We start from the raw sequence: 19,882 nt of genomic DNA on the forward strand, positions 1-19,882 counted from the left end.
TGTTTCTGTTTTGCTAACTCATTAGCTCGGACACCGCATTGTGTTAATCCCAACTTCCCCTGACTATGAGCTTGATCCGTATCTCCAGGGAGCAGTGGGACTGCTCAGCCTGACTCTCCCGTCAACTAGGCCACCACGTCCTGCCGTGGGCAGTTTGCTAGGCCTGCACCCTTCACTCCTGCGTCACATCGCGGTGAAGCCCCACAACAGGAATGGAAGCCTCTGGACTTAACTCCTTCTTCCAAAAGACTCTTCGAGCCAGGGTCATAGATTTTGGCCTTTCATCCACTAGCATCCTCTTCCTTCCTAGCATCCCCTCAAGGCAACTGCAATTTCAGGCTGACCACCTTGGAAGTTTAAGGGCACTACATACCATTGGCCAAATGCTCTTTCATCCTTTCTGAAGATGCTGATGGCACAAGAGCCCATCAGGAAGCTGAGAACAAGTAAGGTCTAATTGGTCCCCCAGGACAGTACCCAGGAAGACTTGTCTTACTTCTGGTCCTAGTCTAGCATTAAGAACATCCAATGATGACACTTGTGGCAATTTCTGAGAATGTTTGGGAATGTCACTGTCTCTGACAAGCTGGTTGGGATATGCAAATCATTTCTATTCATTTATTTTGACCACTCTGGCCCTCGGTTTTCTCTCTGTGAAAGGGTGTTTTCTGAGGACAAAATATTTTGTGAAGTCTTTCCCAGCTCTAAAAATGAAAGTATGTTTTACTTGTTAGCAGTACAATTTGCCAATATCGCCAGGCATTTAACATATATGAACTCTTTTAATGGTACCTATGAGGTAGGTACTATTACTATCTCTGATTTACAGATGAGGAAACTGAGACACTGAGAGATTAATAGTTTGTCCAAAGGCAAACGGCTAATAAGTGGCAGAGCCAGAATTGAAACCCAGAGCTTGGCTCCAGAGTCTGTGCTTTTAGCCACTTACTGTGGTCACTTAATGTGGTCCCTTAATCTGCTCTATTTTCTCAGCATTCTTTCCAGAATTTGCAGCTTCTTCCAGTGTGCTCTTGTCAACATTTAGGGCAGTATACTTTGGAAGTTTTAGTTGCCCCTATTTTGGCAAATAAAAACTTTGAGATTAAAGCAGGGACTTACGTAAGGCCACACAGAAGCTCTTGGCAGAAACCAGGAGCCCTGCTTTCCTGCCGGGGGCTCCATCTGCTAAGTGTCTCTCCCACTACTCATCATGAATAGAAAATTTGAATATTAGAGGTTAAGTATTCTTTGACCTGCTTAACCCTTTCAACCAGGGCAAATCAGGAACAGCTCCATAGACAATTGGATTAAGTTCCCAGCTCCAATGATGAATGATCTATGCAGGATAGAAAGCATTTACAAGCCTATGACTCATATGAATGTAGCAATAACATACCATTCCCCATTCCTCTCCTTGATGCTAAATAGCTCACACCTCTTGGGATGGCGTTACAGCTAATACTGCAGGATTCCTCCCACATTCAGCCCCTGTGGGGCTCATCCAGGAATTTTAACAGCAGGAGAGAGCTTGTTCTTTTTGGTCCTTTCTGACTCTCTGCCCTGATACTGCCTAGTACCCCTTCAGCCTTTACCATCTCCTCCAGTCTCCCTGGATTGTGTGCCTTTAGCAGGTTTTGAAAGCCAATCTAGCACTCCTCTTTATGGAATTCTCTCTCATCCCAGGAGGGTTTCCCATCAAGCAGTGGGAAGGTGATTCTTTTAGCCTCTTATTTAGGCCTGCCTTTCCACCTTGCTGGCACCAATTGCCTGCAGTGATTTCCCCAGAACAGGGACCACATATTCTCTTAGGATGCCCAAAGAGTGGTTTGTGACATGGGAAAATTGGAATCGAAATGAAACTGTATGCTGATATCATTCTCTCCCGTTCAGGTCTGGACCTATAGAAGAATGAAAAACAATACTGAGACACCAAATTTACTTACGGCATTTAAATCGCAAAGCAATTTAGGCGATTGTAATCAAGGATGGCAGCTGCTTTTTCCTCAGTGAAGTTAAAAGTATTGACCCGTTCCCCGCAAGCTCCAGTTCCATGTTTAACTGAAGACACACAGAAATAAATGTGTGTTGGCAGGAAGACAAACCCTGAGATGAAGCAGGAGGGATGCTGGCCGATAGAAAGGCTGTTCTTTTCATTTCTTTTACATTGCAGCAGTCTCAGATGGATAGTATCCAGGTAACTTGTAGTGCCTGCACCTTATTAAACTCCTGTTTGATTCAGAATTTACAGTTAAAATGCACCTGGAGTACTTCAAGGTAGAATGAGACTTTGGTTCATTTGTTCTCAAAAGTGATGTACAAATTCATGGTGCAACCTACAGCAAATAACAGAAAAAACTTTTGGAATAGAATTTTTGTTAATGCCTTTATTTCTTGATTTATAAATTCAACAATGCTGATTTAGTGTCAACTCTTTGACAGACTTTGTGCTTCTAAAGCAGGATGCACCCACAGGCATGTTTTCTCTGTATTTATCTCTAGGAGTTAGGACTCTTTTTATTGCATGTGACAGAAACCATACTCGAAGTAGTGTAAGCAGAAAGTGGAAATTCTTAAAAGGATACTGGCATATCTGTAGATGCTAAGGACTGGAACATAGCTGACTTCAGGAACAGATGGAACCAGTGTTAGCAAGTCAGTCTCAGTCTCTCTCTCTCTCTCTCTCTCAGGCGCTCTTACATACACACACACAAACACACACCCCTATCTTTTCTTAAAGAACTTCCACCAAATGGATATCCCCCTAGACCTGTACTGTTGATACAATAGTCACTAGATACATGTGGCTATTAAGCACTTGAAATGTACTGTAAGTGTGAAATACACACTGGATTTCAAAGACTTAGCATCAGGGAAAATAATGTAAAATATCTTAATTTTCATATTGATCACATGTCGACATGATAATGTTTTGGATATGTCGTACTAAATGAAATATATTATTCACATTTATTTCACTGTTTTCTTTTTCTTTTTCTTTTCATGTGGCCATTAGAAAAATTTAAATTTCATTTGTGGCCTACACTATATTTTTATTGGCCAGTGCTTTGATAATTGGTCTTACCAAAAATCTACAGCAGCACAAATCTCTGCATTCTGACTTGGTTTACCTGAGGAACACTGAAGGGACAAGCAGAGACAGAAATCACTACATATATATCGTCCTACTACATCTTTTCCCTTTCCGTTTACCATTCATGGTAACTTGTACTTGAGCTGTAACAGTTTCTTCCTTTTCAAAGCAGACTCATACTCTCACTCACTTCAAAAATATTTATTGAGCTTCTCTTCTGTGCCAGGACTTGTATTAGGCACTGGGGATACGAGGTCCCAGCCTCCACAGAGCCTCTCTTCTAGCAAATGTAGCCACTTAACACTTGTTTTTACGAATGCAAGCTCAGTGAGGGAAGTGCACCTCCCAGTGTGGCTGCATCTGGTCCAGGCTGATTCATCAAGCCTTATAGTGAGGCTGAGTCAAATGAAAACCGGGATTTCCAGAGTCACCATCAACACAGTGTTGTCAGGGGAGAGGTGAAGGACACGGCTACGCACAAATCAGGACCCTTCCATGACATGAACTTGTGTTTCCCTTCCTGTTTTCACGGAGCCCGATTCCAGAGCCCCTTTCTCAGAGATGGAGCTGTGGAGGTGATGTAGTCTCCTCCTGTGATCGCCACCACCCAAAGGAGACTGCTGTACAACTGAAAGCTCAGTTAGACGTATCTCTCACCACCCAAAGTGATAGTCGTTTCTCTAGACTCCTTGGCAGTATGTGTGAGGAAGCCTCGGGATGCAGGTTTGCTTTGGTTTGGTTTGGTTTTCACTTAAGTAACTTTAAAAATGCAGCATAACACCAACAAAAAAGTGTATACATCATAAGTGTACAAGTCCATCAACTTTTCTAGCAAACACAACGTGTAACCAGCACCAAATTAAAAAACAGAACATTAGTGTACCCTCAGGAAAGCTCCCCATTTCTGTCACTACCCTGACCCCTCCTACCAAAGATAACCACTATCCAGATTTCTACAAACGTAGATTAGTTTTGGCTGCATTTAAACTTCATATAAACAGAATCATATAGTAGGGTTTCATTGGTACTGCTTTCTTTGGCTCAACATTTTATTTATAAAATGTATCCATGTTGCTTTGTGGACCAATAGAAAATATAGATAACCAAAAAAAGAAACTAAAACTTACAATGCCCTTCCAGTAAGATAATGTAAAATATCAGTGTTTATAATTCTATCCATGTTTCTACACACATACTTATGTAAATTTTTTTCAAAAATTAGACTGTAGTGCACATACTACTTTGTGATTTGCTTTTTTGGTTTGATATATCAGCTCTACCAAAGTATCCAAAATGTTGGTCTATCTTAGGGAGGCTGCATTTTGAATTGACCTGAAAGGTAATATAGAAAAGTGGAAACTTGCTTTTTAAGAAAATCAGGACCACGCATTGTTATCTGTGTTAGTCATTTTGATAGATCTGGATTCGATCCATCCTGGTCAGGCTTCCGGAAGACTTCTGAATAAAGGTAGTAAGCAGATGGAGAATGAGTCAACAGGGAAATTTGATACTCAAGATAGAGTTGGACCTCTTGTTTCTCAATGAATCGTCTAAATTTCTCTCTTAAAATCCAGGTTTTCTGATAACATATAACCCATTTGAAATCCAGATAATTCTGTGAGTGGCTTATTGGAGTCTCTGTTCAAGTCCTAGCTTACTCTCTTACCTGAGACAAATCTATAAAATGTTCCTTATTTCTCAAATGGAGAACCTCATTGCCACATCTGTTTGGGATTATAAGAACTAATACTTACATAACATTTTGAATGTCCTTGAATGAAAAATTCCTTGGAGCTGTTGACTATTCTTAAAATTTCCTCAACTAACATCGTGGAAACCCATTGTCATGGAGGTAGTTGCTGAGCTCAGTCATAAACTAGACTGCAAATCTTGGGTAGTGGAAACATCTGAGCCTTGAAGTTCTAGTCATTTATTTTAAAAGCTAGATGTTCACACTGAGAGCTAACCCTATTGTAGGTTTGGTTTACACAATAAATCTCCCCATCTGGGTCTTCATCCTTTCCCATTTTGGATTGTATCTGTTGGCATATGCCAGTGGGTTTTCCTGAGTGAGGTCACCTGAAACACTAGTATTCTGACTTTAACTTTCTTCTGTAGGAGTGAATAGAAGTGAATATTCCTGTTGGCCAGTAAAGCTTGAATTCATGACCTGAGACTCCTCAGACACTGTAAGGGATCCCTAGGGACCAGCACTGGATAAAACTCAAAAGGTAGAAAATATACTGTGGCTGGGGAAAATGCTAGAACCAATCTATGCAGAGATACAATAGTAGCAGGGCTACTGTTTCTCAAATGGAGAAACTGAGGCCTAAGGAAGTCACAGAATGAGTTAATCACAGAATTGAGTTGGAAGCTTTCTTTGCTGTTCTGTTAACTACCCAGATGTCTATACTGTTTAGGAGACACAGGGAAAGTCAGTGTCAGGGTGATTAGGGTGACCTCTGGGCTACATGAAACTAGTGCAACCCTTGATGGGATCTAAAGACTTACTCTTCTCTGGGCCATTCATGATAAACTGAGACTGTTGATTCATTCTTCTCCTTTCCTTGCCTGGGGATTATAATGGTGAGAGAAATTTGGCATTTTATCTGATCAGTATTGGAAACTTGACCTTCTGCTAGAGAATTCAAAAGTTCAGTTCAGGAAATGTTCAGAAAATACCTTCTTCAGAATCAGGTGGTGGAAATCAATTATTATTAAATTCATAAAGCTTTCTTTCTCTCTCTCTCCTCCCTCCCTCTCTCCCTCCCTTTTCCTTCCTCCCCCTCTTCCTTCCCCCCTCCCTCCCTCCTTCCTTCCCTCCCTCCCTCCCTCCTTCCTTCCAGTATTCTTTTTTAAACTTGTTTCTGATGACCTCTTATTTCTTGCTTTTCAAGTTCAATTACATTTCTGTTGTCACAGATATATCAGTTGTTGAGTCTTTAGTATGCAGAGTTGCTGAAATGACCCTTCTGAAATTCTTCCGGGTCAATTTGCCTTGTGGTCTAGGTCTAGGAAGTTAGAATATTTCCAACTCATCAGGGACCATCTTGGCCTTGAGCAGAAGTGGGGTCTGAATCATTACCTAAGAGGGCTTTGTAGATTGTCACAGTTGGCAGCCTCAGGACTTGAGCTAATCCTGGAAATTCTTTAACTTCCCAGAAAGAAGGTTCCACAAGGTCAGGCTGAGGTCCTCAGAGAGAGCTGATGGAATAAAGCTTGCAACTAGTCGCTTTTGCAGCTGGATTTAAAGATAAATAAAATTATACCCATCTTTTCTTTCTTTTTTTTTCTATATCATCAGGCCTCTGACTTTCATTTGTTCTTTACTCTTTCTTCTCTTTATGTGGAGGGAAAAAAAAGAATGCACTGTAATCAGTGAAATAAAAGCAAGCAGACTTGTTGATTCAATTCCCATGGTGAATGCAAGGAAAGCCAGGCCAATAGAAACAACTGAGATATTACAAAAATGTGTTTCTTTCTGGCAGCTACACAGTCAGTCCTTTATATCCAGTCATTGTAATCAGCCCATCACCCAAGACTCTTCCCAAGGTCATTATTCTGGTTGCGGGGGCTGCTTCTCCTGCAAACAAATGTTGATTTTACTAAATATCCTCTCTCCAATTCTCTTTGTGACAGACTATCAAAGCATCATTCCGGAAAGGAAAGTGTAAAAGATCAGAGAGATAAAATACTTGGGGGAAGTGAGGGGGTGGTTTCTAAAGGCTTAGGCATATTTGGCTCAAGCAACACAAATTATCAACCATGAAGCCACCTGTAAAATCCTGTTTTAATTAACTGGAAAGCACACCAGTGTTATTTCATTAAAATGAAATTCTGTTTAAATGGAAAACCACCACCACAGGGTACATTGGGGGCATTGTTCACATGGCTTTTAGGGTTGGCAAGTGAAACCTGTATTTAGAAAAACCAAAGCAAATGCTGTTTCTTTGGAGTCGTCTTAAACGTCGAAGGACTTGTCATAAGTCTCTAGGTAAGGCCCGGGCAGAGCTCAAAATGTTTGCCAATTCTTCTTTTTATGACCCTTCCAGTCTTCTTTCTGTTCCCTGCCTCCCTCCATCTCTTTAGTCCGTGGCCTTGATGTCCCAGGACTGCCTCTCGCACTTCCTTCCTCGCACAGACGGATGTGATCCCCACCGTCATCTGGGTGGACACTGGATGACACAGAGACTCTGTAAAGAGGCACGGATTCTGTTTCTGACTTACGAGCAACATGAAGCTCAGATTGTCCCAAGGGGCTGGTGAAAATAGAATTCTTCTTTTGAAACTCTCACTTCACTCGTTATCTAAAGAGCTGGAAGGGACCTTAAAGATCCTCTAATGAAAACCCCTTCTTTTCCTGAGGAGGACCCTGAGACTCACGTGGGGCTTCTCCAGCTCGACTCCCATCCTTTCCCCTCCCGCCAGTGCCCCAATTCTGTGGACCTGTTGATTACAACACAGTCCACAGCTAGAAAAGCCTGCCCTGTCAGCGGAACGGCTTTCCAGGCTGACATAGGACAGGTGCGCATTTAGAGTCAGGAGGCCGGCGGAGTTTTAGTTCCAGTTCTGCCTCTGCTTTGTTGGCTCAAAGGAGTCACTTCTTCCTTTGTCTGTTTCCCCCATTGGTAAGAAGATAATGAACCTTTCCACCTATCAGGCTCACTTGAGTGTTATAAAGAATAATGAGGTGATATTTGTAAAGTGCTTTGAGCGGCTGGGAAAGAGGAGGGGTGAGCTCAGTAGAAAGCATTATTAGCTGCAAGCACTTATCAATTGAGCTGTTTAACAATAGTGGAGAGTAAGAATACCCAGAAATGAATTCCAGGGACTAACCCTGCTTTGAATTTAGGAGGAGGATTAGTGGGGACCTAATAGGTATTCCACTTCTCCAATTTCTTTAGTGTACCATCAAACTAGGAAAGGTAATTACATTCTTCTATGTCGGATTCAGCCTGGAGTTTCAATTGGGATGTCAAAGTGTACGTGTCTTCTATTCTCATACTGAGGCTGTGTTCTGTTGTAATTGTTTAAGCCTTGGGCATCTTCTATCCCCGGGGGTAATTTCGCTTAGGAGCTATACAAAGTAATTTCTATACAGTGGCTGGGTTGCTGTTTATAAGGTTGATTAGTGGAGGTTCTAAATCTAAAAGTGCCTGGGGAGCAATTTGGATGAAGCAGGGAAATAAAAAGGCAAGGTCTTCATCTTGGTTGATCTTTTTTTTTTTTTTTTTTTACTATACTGTTCCATGAGAATTTTCTCAGTAACTCGGGTGTACACACAGCACAGAACGTGAGGTTTGACGGCCATTGCTGCATCCTCTTTTCTGGGGAAACGGCGACCTAGCCCAGGTAAATATGAACGTGCCAAGTCACTAAATGTATTTATAGCCACCTTTTAACTTCTCTTACTCCCACTGAGAGTTAGATGAGAGATGTTTATGGGAGCCTGAGACCTGCAGGAATGTTTCCAGATGATGATTCTGGTCTGTTTCTCCAAACTCGTGCCCCACTGTCTCAAGATCCTCAGGCCTGAGTTCAGTTCTTTCTTATATTCTGGGTCAGGGAAGAAGAGAGAGGCAAATCCAAACCAGAGAAATGTTTTGAGCTTGTGCAGCTCTCTGGGAGCTGACTGGACAGTGAGACAAGAAGTGTGGCTCCCTCCTCCTTGGGCAGGAGCAGGGCTGAATTTTATCACCATCCTCTCGAGGATGTAGGGAGCACTCAAGAGGTCATTTGAAACAGTAATTTTCATGATCAAAGTTATAGTTAGGAAATGACACCGATGTGTCTTTGTCCTCTAAAGTGTATGGGCTTCTTTGCAATCACTGCTTCTGCAAACCCTTACCCCTCTTGACCGATTCTCCAGGCCTCTGTCTGCAGGGGCTAACTATTGGGCTTTCCCCTCCCAGGAGGCCGGAGGTGACTGTACAAGCCTTACTCCATGGTGACTTGTGAGTCTCCAGTAACATCCTCCAGCAATGAGCCCACACGCAATCCAGGTGCCCATCCCACACATACACACATGAACACACATGAACATAGATGAACACACCCTGGGCACCAGAGACCGCTCTGCCCCTCCAGTAATCCCACTGTGTCCAGCAAAAACCCCGCTTTGAATTTGGCACCTCTTTGGAGGCAGACTCAGACCTCTGGACTCCTTCCTGAGTCTGCCACCAACTCCTTTTGGGTTTCCTCAGCAAATCACTTCTCTGCCCTGAGACTCCATGAAATAATATGGGATTTACTTGGCAGGAGTCTCCACCTCTTTCATAGACCCAATTTTCTTGTTTATTGTCGTTTGAATGTTTCAATTCTCTAAAAGAATTCCTAAATGAGGACTGTTTTCCTCATTTCCCTCTCCCAGGGTATCTCTTTGGTCCCAGACATGCCTGCCCTCGTGTGTTTTGGGGGGGAGGGTGCTGAGACGTTGGGCCCCAGCCACTGTCCTTTCCTTCACCTCTGCCAGGGCAAAGACTAGCGCTGGGCTGACCTTTCCCGGCCGGGCCAGAAGAGAAGGCTGTGGAAACCCGCACGCCCCCACTGTCCTTCCCTCTGTGGCCACAGCTGCTCCCCTCCCTGCCCCCCTGCCTGTGCTTTTTCTCAGGGATCCTCAGCGCCAGTGCCCCAGCGAGCCGCTGGGAACAGAGGTCCGTCCCCCACACGGGCCTCGGCTCCCCACACGAGACGTTCAGGCATCAATGGGAAACAGCGAGATCTGTCAGCATCGCCCTTTCTTCGGGGCTTTGAGGGCCACATTCTCCACGGCCATCTGTTCCCTTTCACCTCTCTGGACAATGTTGCTTTTTGAAGCCAACGATTCTTCCTCCTTTATCTCCTCCTCTCCCGCCTCCCCTTCTTCTGTGTTCCCACCCTTTCCACCCACCCCACCCCCGCCCATCTCTCTCTTTGCCCAACCCTATGAAATGAGCCTCTCTTAAGAGAAAACTTGCCCTTCTTCCACACAAAGCTGTTTTACAACCACTGTGGGTTTTGGAGTTTTTATTTAAAAATATTTTTTGAAGTCAGAGTTCGCTACTTTTAAACTTTGTGATTGTCTTGGGTGGGCGTGGGGGTGGTATTCTTTTGATAGGGATGGGAGTGGGGAGGATAGAAAAACTTTTCAGTCATGCAGAAAGAAAATACAGAATAATAATGAGTTTTAGGTTCCTGCTGGCAGGCCCTTGCCTCTTTCAAGAAGGAACTTGATGATCAGCTTAAGGAAATTTTTATACCCCAGAGGTCTTTCTGCCATTGATTTTATTATAATTTTGTTGTTGCTGTTGTGCTGTTTTTAATTTAGAGGTAGGGCTGCTGTGAAGCAGGTAAAGTGATCCCTACAGTCCTGCACAGAGCTGTGTCCGCTTACAGAGATGCTTGATCACGCCGGAGGCCGTGATGTTGTCTAAGAGAAGCAGTAGGTCCTGAGGTTCCAGGACACGTGAAGGGGTGTTTGTACCAGTATTGACCTGTGACTAAGTGTGTGACCTTAGGCGTGTCACTTTCCTTAAGAACAATGACGACAAAATCTTACAATGATGGTAAAATCTTTTGCTTAACAACATACTTAATACATGACTCTTCTATTTGTACCATGATGCTGTTTCATAAACAAGATGAGTCTATGGTAATGTCGTGAAAACTTTATGGGCCATCCTTAGCTATGGATGTTAGAATAATCCACTGCTGGGGTCAGACTCAGGCTGCTGACATGGGAAGTCAGCTAGAACAAGGACTCCTAGGCCGGGCTGCCTGTCAGGATCAGGGGCAAGGCTAGGGCCACTGTCCGTGTTTGAATCCTGTCTCCACCACTTGCTAGCTGTACAGATATGGGCACAGTCGCATCATCTGTAGGATGAGGGCAGGAGAAGTATCCAACTTCATATTGTTGAGATGACTAAGAGATTTTTATCATGTAAAGCACCTGGAATCATGTCTGGCACATAGTAGGCACATGTAAACGATAACTGTGGTTGCTACCTCGTTTCACATCCCACAGCTGTATTACAGATGAGGAAATGGGCTAACTGGCTTCCTGAGGGGCTGCTCTGACTCTCTCACATTTACCTTCTGCTGCTTCATTTCTCATTGTGGACTTAACGTTGATAGAAGAACTAATGCAATTATCAGTGGGATTGTAACGGCGGTTAACGTAGCAGTTCCACTTAGAAGTGTCATACAATATAGAAACATCCTAAGATATAAAAAAGACATATAATTATGTTCTTCTGGCAAAGAAAGTGCCCCAGATGTGGAGATTGTAGTCACAGAAGGAAAGCCAGTCATGAGTTTGGCAACTAAGGTTATTTTACATATTGTCAGTAGAAAAGCTACAGAATCTGGAGATTTCTTTTTCTTTGGTATCAATTTCTAGAAGCCTATCATATGACTAAGAGTTTTCCAACAATAGGAAGAGAACATTAAACAAATATGCTTTTCTAGACAGGCACAGATGACGCTGAATAAGACATTGCATGTTATAGTTTAATGAGGAAGAGAAAATGAGTGGACTATCTGGAAAACGGGGTGGAGGGCTTTATGAGTTCTCCCTCCCAGAGAGGGGAATGAATGGTTATTCTTGTGGTACTTTCTAAATGGCTGAATGACTGCTCAGACCGCTGAGTTCAAACCCTTGCTCTGCCACTTTCTGAGTAACCTTGGGTAATCACTTACTCTCTCCGTAGCTCAGCTTTCTTCCCTAGAAAACTGGTGTGATAATGGCATCTCCCTGATAGAGATAATGTAGGTAAGGTATTGAGCCCACTGCCCAGAAATTACTAATTATCCCCCACATGTTATCTCGTACTTCTTTACTGGACTGTCTTCTATCAGCTGACATCTGAGATGGGGGACAGATGACACCAAGTCAGTAGTCTTGCTCACTCTGCTGAATCTGGTCATTTTCAGAAAACTCATACTTCTGTCCCATAGATAAACAGTGACTTTCAAGGAAGAAGGAAATTGCTTTGCTTAAGAACTCGTGTTCTGAAGATGTGCGCTGACTGCCCGCTGCCACCAAAACCAGTTCCCCCGATTAAAATAACCCTGTTAGCATCAGCACATTTGGTTCATCAGTTCCCTCTCCCGCCACGAGGCTGCTGCCTGAAAAACTGGGCCACCAGGGTTGGGGACACTCTCTTGAAGGAACACTTGAGGAAGTTAAAGCAAGGTCACGTCCATTGCCTGAGATCCCCCACACTCTGGCAACCTGCATACTGTTCGGACCTTGCAGCTTGTGATCTGAGGGCCTCTATGAATTCCTGTCACAAATGGGGTTTTCCCTTCCTCTGTGGCCCCAGTTTATTTTGAGCCTTATATTGGCATGACAGCCACGGGGATAGCCCTCGTGCACACACACGTGTGTGCCTGTGCGTGTGTGCACACACCCCCCAAAAAAGGAGAAGTGCAGCTGCTTCTGTCCTAGGCTTGACTCAGGAAGCCCAGCTCCAGATGTCAGGGAAACACAGGCTGAACTGCAGGAACTCGGCAGCCAAGCTGAATTCACCAGTGTGAGAAATAAACCCAGAGAACCTTTGGGTTCTTGTCTAAAACTCAGGGTGCTGAGGATGCTGGGATGGCCTCACCAGCTACTCAACAGTCTATTCCCTACCCACCCCCCACCCCCCACCCCCCGAGCCTTCAGGGGCAACAGACAGATGTGACGCCAGCATTCCATTCCCTCCCACACATGAAAATATCCTGATTCCTATCATGATCACTCTACTTCCCAAAGGGGTGCTTAAGATGGGGCCGGAGGAAAGCATAACAATAAATCTTCTCACTCTGGGGCAAGGTGATAATTAAAAGCATTCCGCACGATGATGAGCTCTGGATGCCAAAAGGGAGGCAGCTGGGACAGCAGAAAGTCATAGAATGCCTGGGCTCGGGCCACGGCTCTGCCTCTGACTAGGTGGGTTTCAATAGTTAAGTCAACTCTGTGTCTATGAAATGGGAATGACGATTACACAGTGTCGCGGGTTTGAGGGAAGCAGTATTTATTAATGCACTTTAACTTGGATTCATCGGATGCTCTTACAGTCTCTGGAGTTTTCAGAGTACCTCGGGGCGTCTGTCTCCTGTCCCACTTCATTCTCTTTACTTTCTGTTCCTGTTCTCACTGAAGAAACAAAGGGAAGCTTGAACTGTGAAAGCTGAGCTATGCTTGGTGTCTAGAAGAAATGCTGGTCAAGGAGCCTGAAGGAGGACCTTACTGAGGGTCTCTGCTTGCATGGGGACCTGGGCCCCATCACTAGCCCTGTCCTGTTTTATGCCCCAGGCTGTCAGCTGCCCCTCCTCTACTTTCTGAATTAGGGTTTTGGGTGACTCCTCTGACAACCACTCTAACCAGAGGAATTAAGGCATTTCTAAAGAGCATTTACATCTCTCCTCTATCCTGCTTGGGAAATAGGCCAAAGGGCATTCACCAGAATGATGTCTTCCATGATGAAAAGGATACAGATCTATATCACAAGATACTAGGTGGAGGTTTTCTCCTGCAGGTGTATCCATGACATCTATTACATGGACTGTCCATGGGTCTGTGAAGCCTACAGTTACAAGCAAAACAACAAATGCCTAATATGTGATTTTTTCCCAAACTTTAATGTATATACAGATGATCTGAGAGAGCATTTTGAAAATGCAGACTTCTGGGCATCGTCCCTCAGAGATCCTGATTCATTAGGTTTGGTATGGGGACAAGGACTCTGCATTTGTAAAACTGCTTTACCCGGTTTAGGTGATTCTGGATGAATAAACACACATATGAAACAATGCCCTAGTTATTTCTCCAGAGATCCAGTCCTGTGTCCTGACTTTATATCACTGACCCAAGTCATCTCTTAGGGTTGGCCAACCTATATTTTCACACTAATTTTTTTTTCTGGTAGAGAAAGAGTTCAAACCTACAGAAAATTCCAAGGAAAGTACAGTTAACTCCTACATACCCTTCCCCTAGACTGTTAACATTTTGCCACATTTGTTTGGTCTCTCTCATATTATTGTTGTCAATTTATTTTTTATGATATTAATTTATTATTGTTATCTTTGCTGAACCATTTGAGAGTAAGTTTTAGACATCATGACCCTCATCCCCAAATATTTTAGCACGTATCTCCTAAGAACAAGAACTTCTCTGACATAACCACAACACAATGATCTCACCCAGAAAATTAGCGTTGATATAATACCATTAGCTAATATACCTGCCATATTTAAACTTTGCCAGGTGTCCTAATAATGTCCTTCATGGCAATATTTTTTTCCTGATCCAAGATCCAGTCCAGGATTAGACATTGTATTTAGTTGAAATGTCCTTCTGCACTAACAGTTTTTTTTAAACCACTGCTGTTTTCACAGAAATATTTTTCAAGAACTTATTTCTTGATAAACCACAGTATTTCTTTTCCCTTTCTGTCCTTATTTCTTGCAAAGAGCCAGCGATCCAGTGTCAGCCTGAAGCAGAAGCAGACTTACCTGGGCCCAATTCTGCATCAGCCGAGGCCTTAGGAAAGGCCCCTGTCTCCTGGTCCTGGGTTTGCTTTGTAAGCTGACTTCCCAAAGGCAAACCCTGTGACTATTAGTGTGTTCCTTTGGTCTTTAGTCAAATGGGCTGTCACCTGGCTTATTCATTGTCCAGACTAATTCCTTGGCTATGTAAAGCTACCAAATGTTACTTTGCTATAGTTTAAATCACCCCAGGAAGCGTGACCAATAAAAGATATGCCAATTTAAAAACAAACAAAATAAGTAAATAACAAATAAAAACAGTTTAAAGAATATACAAATGCCAGTGTTTAAAAAAAAAAAAAAAAAAGATATGCCACTTTTTACCCTTCTTAGCTTTTTCCAAAGGCAATGCACACATCTGACGGTGATTTTTTCCCAGCAGCCAGGACTATAAACAATTTGAAATCAGGATAAGTTGGCTATATTCCTTCTGCTTCAGACAGGAAAAAAAAAGTCACCTGAAAAAAAAAAAATCAAATGGTCAGAAAATGAGGTGATGACCAGATATAGCACACAAGACTTACTAGAATCCAGCTGTGGCATCCTCAGATTCTGCAGTGAGAGTAGAAAAGCAAAGCTCATACCACGATGGCTGATTGGCACGATTTGAGGAATTCACTGATTTCCAGCAAGCAGACAGGACACGTTGTTGTAGAAGAAAACCCATTTCATATAAGCATCTTCCTGGCTTACACTGAATGAAGCCTAAATGGAAAAGAAAATGTCTCAGCTTTCCTTAAATGTGTGGGGTTTTGTTTCCTTTGTTTTATTTTGCCAGCATTTACTTGAGGATAGTATGTGTTTTCTCTAGTGAGTGAATTTATTTTTAATTAAAGAGTTCTTTCCAAAAGGTCAGGAGACCTAGCTACAGGCCACCATTCAGGATTTTTTTTTTCTTCCTTAGATGGAGGGTACCAGGAGGAAAGCTGTGTTATCAGAGAAAGTGTTCAGGGACATGGCCTCCTGGGTGAGGTTGGAAACTGAGCTGGGTGGGGGGGATTGCTTCTTTTGTTCAGACACCCTAGTTCTGTTCTTCTCAAGCCTGTTTTCCTAGCTGTCTTTGAGGACGCTCATGACTGCCACTACAAACATAGCAAAGAAGTCCTATGCAGTATCCTCTGTAGAACTTTTGGTTGGTAAATGAGACGGTTCTAGAATGACCAGTTTTTTGTAAGGTGACCGTCCTCATCCCGATTTCTGGACACTTCCTACAAGATAACTCTGTAGGGTGACCATACATCTTGGTTTGCCCAGAACAGCCCAATTTATCTCTGTTATGCCAATATGCTTATTTTTTTTTAATTTTTTTATTTATTTACTTTTGGCTGTGTTGGGTCTTTGTTGCTGCATGTGGGCTTTCTCTAGTTGTGGCAAGCGGGGGCTGCTCTTCTTTGCAGTGCGCAGGCTTCTCAGTGCAGTGGCTTCTCCTGTTGCGGAGCAAGGGCTCTAGGCAACAGACTTCAGTAGTTGCAGTGCATGGGCTCAGTAGTTGTGGCGCACGGGCTTCGTTGCTCCGCGGCATGTGGGATCTTCCCGGAGCAGGGCTTGAACCCTTGTCCCCTGCATTGGCAGGCAGATTCTTAACCACTGCGCCACCAGGGAAGTCCCGCCAATACGCTTATTAAAATGTCCCCGTTTCATTTTCAAAAGCGTCCTGGTTGGATGATAACTTACATGAGCACTCTGAGACTAAGGGAAACTTATAGTAGTTTCTCCCCACACAAAAAACCAGTGAAATTGTTTGAGCAGTTTGTGCTGACGCATAAGCAGTCTCTATCCTAGTGGTTAGCTTAACTCTATTTCTACCTTCTACTCTGGGGGGTTACTCCATCACTAACTCTTGAAATCCAAAGGTTCTAATCACCCCACCTTTTCTTATCTTCCTTACATTTCTTACCTTCCTCAGTGTTTTACTGAAACTTGGACCACCCTGCGTGTGCTGTGCAAGGAAAGACTGAACTGCATTCACCTCTTTCACCTCTAGCCAAGAGACACCGGGAATGCAGTCTTCTGCTTTCCCAAAGTGAAGCAGTCTTATTCTTTACAACGGCCGAAGGCCTTCCTCAGTGGGCAGGTGCTCTTGAGGCAGTTATTGTGTGGTTTTATGCCTCAGGTCCTTTATTTGTAAATCTGAAAGAAGACTAATAGCTTTAAAGTATTTTGAGAATCTCAGGGCTCAGAAGATTATAAATAACGAGGTTTTTTTTTTTCTCATCTAAAATGGCAGCACAGACACTGTGGTTACTTACTTAATAGATAGCGTGTGGTCCCTGGGCCATTTGCAACTGATGGGTTTTTTCCAGTGCTCTATTTATAGAGCTGGGTCAGAAATATCACTTCCGTTGGAACTTGACCTACAGACCATTGTCAATTTTAAAGACCTGAGGAAGTAGTGTACATGCTAAATACAGCTGGTTCCCAGGTTCAGTTAGTGAAGCACAAGCCCCCAAGGAAATTAATTTTGCCAGAGGATAGATGTGTGAGCCTGTCTCAATCACTTGTATATGATACCTTTGTCCTGTGGCCTCACGGAGCTTGTAGGTCATCTTGAATCCTTATTCTCAAATACCCTATCCTCAGCAGTCTTCCTCCCTTGTTATAGTCAATATGAGTTCAATGTGGGTTGCTGAAATTCTGGCTTTCTGCATCAAATTGAAAAAGAGCTGATGATCCACTAGCAGAAGTAACTTAGGCTACCCTGGGAAACTTGGGGAAAAGCAGATCTAAATATTTCCCTACTTCATCTTTCTATTAGGGCTAAACAAGATTCTCAGTCACTTCCCCAGTTCAAATGAATGACCCAACAACAACAAAAAAACATATGCTGAAGCTCAGCAACTTCTATGGGCCTGGTTATAAACAGGAGAAACTGAATTTAATGAATGATAATCCCTTTCTAATCCCTGCTCTCTCATTCAGACTCCCATCTTTAAGCTTTGTTCTTATGAAGTTGTGTTTGCTGGGACTTGGCCACTGGCCAACACATGTTTACCCATCGAAAGGTTTTAGTAGGTAGGACAGGCTAAGAAAATCCCTAGTCTGGAGAGAAATCTGTTCTTAGGAAAAGGACCCATGTCTGTACTCTCTTCGGGCTTAAATGGGTGCTGGGTAGGGCACAGACGTTCAAAGACAGCATGTGGAGTAGAGCATTCTCAAACTTCCTGGAAAAAGTGAGGTCCAGAATGAGGAACCAATTTCTTACCATTAAAGTACCATAGATTCAAAGTTCTTAGGACAGGCGGGAACTTTTGAGATCATTTTGTCGTGGAGAGGAAACTGAGGCTCAGAGAAGTGAAGTCACTGGTCATTACCAAGGCCTGCTCTGATGGTCTTTGTCACATCACTCTCTTCTCCCACCTGGCCTCATTAAAAACTCACAGCTGGGAGGGAGGGAATATGGGGATATATGTATACATACAGCTGATTCACTTTGGTGTACCTCAAAAGCTGGTACAAAAGTGTAAAGCAATTATATTCCAATAAAGAGCTTAAAAAGAAAAAAAAAAACCTCACAGCTAAGTCAGAAATAGAACTCCAGGGTCCTGTCTTCCAGCCAGCAGCCAGTCATATGCTATCACGCATTATATAGAACATGCTTCAGGATGTGACGATGAGAGATCAGAGAGAGAATGTCAACTCCAATGGTAACACACCACTCCCTTCCCCGAACTTATTTCAGTACTCAAAACATTTGTAAATATTTTAACTCTTTTTCGTTTTTAAAAATTTCCTCTTTCTAGTCTCAATAAGTTGTCTTTCATCTGAAGGGGCAGGAGGGACCGAATGTCCAGAATATCCAGCCCTCTTAGACCATGAACTTCTCCTTCCCCTCTGTTCCTATTCTGGGAGTCATTGCTTTGTTTACATTTCTTTTTTTTTTTAACATGGAAATGTCTAGTCTTTTAAAGTTGACCCTTTTGCTACAGGGCACAATTTTATGTTATGTACTAGAGATTCAATTTGACCTCTCAGAAATGCTTAGCACAGGAGTCATAAATTGAAATGTTTTCAGAGAGGGAGCTTCCTCATTGAAAGCTCCCCAAGGGCCCCCTTCTGAATACTGACACCAGTTGGTACTAGAAGCCCATTAGCTTTTTGGAAGTCAAGGTTACATAGCAACCTGATTATCCTCCTCCAGTCTGATTGCACAAGGACTACACCCTGTGTACAGAGCTTCTTGCCTTGTAAGAAATTTGCCTTCATAACCAACTCCCACTCCAAAGGAGTAAGGAATTGGATCCAAAGATAGTAGTCATGAAAGATCTTCCAGAATCCAAACCCTGTTGTTTTAACCACTTCATTCCTGAACTTTACTAGCCTCCTTATTATGAGAATAAAAAAATGTAGAAGGTGATGATAAACTTTTTTTCTCCCTAGAATTTCATCTTCAGTGTTTGAGCATCATTGTTCCTCTCATTTATACATATCAAGTATCTTCATCTAAGGGTCACCAAGAACCTTTGGTTGCCAGGAAGCAAGAATTATTATTCACATTTTACAGATGGTAAGAAATTACAGGAAGAGAACATGCTTTGACTTACCTCAAAGTGTCTCTGAGAGAGTAGAGTGTGAATATTCCTCCAGTCTTTTTAGAGAGACCTGACTTCAGTGTAAATAAATTAGATTTTTTCTCTGTAGCTTACGCAGATACTTCTACAAGCTCAATCCTGTGGCAATGAAAAATCCCCAGTAATGAAAACATTTTCAAAACCCAGTTCACTTATTTGATTTTTTTATTTGTATTGGAATCAACCAAATTCCAGTACAATGAAGTCATACTGCCTTGGCAGATCTAAAAATCACAGTCATCAAAAAGGAGAGAGGGAGAGAATGCCCCAATTTTTATACCTTCTGCTTAAAATGAACATAGAAAAGATTAACTTATCTATTTCCTGACCAATTAGGTCATTGGGCAGAAAATCACCTTTTCTGAAAAGCCAGTAAGCAGATTCCTTCTACCTTAAATTTCCCATAAATAGCATTAATGATCATTTATGCTAGCCCTCGCGAAGGAATGCTTAAAAGTCAAAAGACATTAGGCAACTCTGAGTTTTCTGGTTGAAAACAAAGTTAGAAATTTATAGTAACTGACGGGCTTCCCCACTTCCCTTTCTCAAGCCATCCCACCACCTATAACCACCCTTCAACTGTTTTTCCATATTCAAACCCCTATTAAGTGAAAATAGTTTTCAATCCTGACCAGATTTTTTAAGCCTCCAACCAGAGGGGGTCAGTTTCAGGCCACCTGATTTGCATGAATCCAGTTGCTGGGCCAGTTGA

At 42.8% G+C, this 19,882-nt stretch overlaps 1 protein-coding gene and 1 long non-coding RNA gene across 8 annotated transcripts in view; one reads left to right on the plus strand and one right to left on the minus strand.

Moving 5' to 3' along the window:
* Positions 1–19,882, plus strand: part of RAD51B (RAD51 paralog B) — a 557,996-nt gene that overhangs the window by 481,434 nt on the left and 56,680 nt on the right. The gene's annotated exons all lie outside the window — the stretch shown is intronic.
* LOC130851234 (uncharacterized) lies at positions 13,073–19,277 on the minus strand. Of its 2 annotated transcripts, none has more exons than XR_009053146.1 (4): positions 19,144–19,277; positions 14,927–15,060; positions 13,519–13,641; positions 13,073–13,211 (listed from the first exon to the last, which is right to left on the minus strand). It is a non-coding gene; the product is annotated as an uncharacterized LOC130851234 (long non-coding RNA). The 2 variants fall into 2 exon arrangements; XR_009053147.1 differs by having other exon boundaries at positions 14,927–15,307.

The sequence above is a fragment of the Hippopotamus amphibius genome, chromosome 4 (assembly GCF_030028045.1).
Source record: "Hippopotamus amphibius kiboko isolate mHipAmp2 chromosome 4, mHipAmp2.hap2, whole genome shotgun sequence".
Lineage (NCBI taxonomy): Eukaryota > Metazoa > Chordata > Mammalia > Artiodactyla > Hippopotamidae > Hippopotamus > Hippopotamus amphibius.